This window comes from Manis javanica, chromosome 7 (assembly GCF_040802235.1).
Source record: "Manis javanica isolate MJ-LG chromosome 7, MJ_LKY, whole genome shotgun sequence".
In the NCBI taxonomy this organism is placed as follows: domain Eukaryota; kingdom Metazoa; phylum Chordata; class Mammalia; order Pholidota; family Manidae; genus Manis; species Manis javanica.
This window is the reverse complement of record NC_133162.1, coordinates 113,899,412-113,901,135: the sequence shown is the minus strand read 5'-3', so window position 1 is coordinate 113,901,135 and position 1,724 is coordinate 113,899,412. Positions and strand designations below refer to the sequence as shown.

The window sequence follows — 1,724 nt, the reverse complement described above, 5'->3', positions numbered from 1 at the left end:
GGGGGGAAAAAAACACCAAAGAATTTACATGGGAAAAAAATATATGTGAAAACAACCTTATTATAGATTTTATAGGGTTAGCCAAAGTTATGGCTCCCTCCATAACTGTAACTCAACTATTCTGTGTTCAATGACATCTGTTTCTAATGATTAATTGGTTCATTCACTTGATCACAACAGCAGAATGACCACAACATTCAGATTCATGTAATAGCGAAGTTAACAAACCTGAATTGGGTAGAGATGTAAAATCTCTTTATTTTAAGAGCAGAATAGTTCTCTCTAGACATCTTACATCAAGGGAACACTGGTCAAGTTATTATCACCTTAAATAACACACCCATAAATTTTAAAAAGTTTATACATGCAACAAAACATTCCTACATTTGAAGAAATCAAAATCACAAGTGACTCATCTGATCATTTTATATATTAATAAATATTATGACATATATGTGAACACATCACAAATCATATAGGTGTACCAAGAGGCAATTTATGCCTCTCTTAAATATGTACTGACTTAACCTAATATACTAAAATGGGAAGGGGTGTTAGTCACTGAAATATGCATCGTGTAACAAAGATGAAGAAAATACATGGCTTGTGCCCATCATAAAAAAGATTCAGACTGAAGGCTTAGCTTTGGTTTTTATTCAATTAAATTGTTAAACTGTGCACAGTGATTTTTTTTTTTTTTAGAACTTGAGACATTTGTGATGTTGGCTGTTTTAATCTTTGTTACCTTCGCTGTGAATTGAAATTGTACATATTTAGTAAATCATGCAGACAAAACAAACTTTTTAGACAATATTTTTATTGGAGAGTTTTCTTTTCCTGTATCCATGTTAAAAAAAAAAAGACCTCCTTTCCCAAAATAAAAATGTCAATACTAAATTTAAAGAAGTATAAAGGAATGATTGCTTCCTTTAGAGCTAAATATTTAAATAAACATGGAGATAATTGGCAACATGTTCTTTTGGGCTGATAGGCCGTGTCCAATTTTTTGGGTCTGATGTTTCAGAGGGCCTCTGTTTCAGGGTTGAAGATGATATATTAGTCTCTGAATTAAATAAATGCTATTAAATAGTATAAATAAATCCCTCAGTCTTCATTTGTAAAGGAGATATAAAATTACTCCAAGAAATGACACCGAAATGATATGATGTTGAGTATGCCACAAAATGAAACGTTCTCTATTAAAACAATCACCTGCCACCCATAATCTAGTGTGACATGTTAAAATGCTCCAAAATATTGAAAATATAAAATGAACACTACTATTTCCATTCGGCCTTGAGATGAATGTGACAAAGATTCTAACAATTTTAGTCAAAGAAAATGATAAGTAAAAAATACATGAAGATGAAACTGATGACAAATGATCTTTTAAGTATTCTAATTGGTCTTTCTCATTCATATCTTTGATTCTACAGAAATTGCAAATCGTGATGATCCTGATTTGTAAGTGCCCCCAGCCAGCTTTCTCTCTTTCACTCCACAGAATATGCCTGTTAAGTTAGGAATGAAGGATAAGCCCCCAAAATGTTAAAAATAGACTACTGCCCTGGCAAGAAATTTAGCTTTGGCAAGTACAGACCTCAGAAAGAACTGAATTGGAATAAGGAAACATTCAGAAAAATATTTGTGCATTACGATTCTGTTCTGACCATTTTCAGAGCCATCAGAAATATAAGGGAAATGGAGACAGAGAGAGAGAGAGA

General features: G+C 32.3%; 1 protein-coding gene across 5 annotated transcripts in view; it reads left to right on the top strand.

Moving 5' to 3' along the window:
• Positions 1-678, top strand: part of ZEB2 (zinc finger E-box binding homeobox 2) — a 129,882-nt gene extending 129,204 nt beyond the window's left edge. For all 5 annotated transcript variants that reach the window (XM_037020709.2, XM_037020712.2, XM_037020711.2 and 2 more), the window contains exon 10: positions 1-678. This exon is cut by the window's left edge and continues 4,557 nt beyond it. The gene's annotated coding sequence lies outside the window, so the exon portion shown is untranslated.
• Positions 679-1,724: the final 1,046 nt, after the last annotated feature.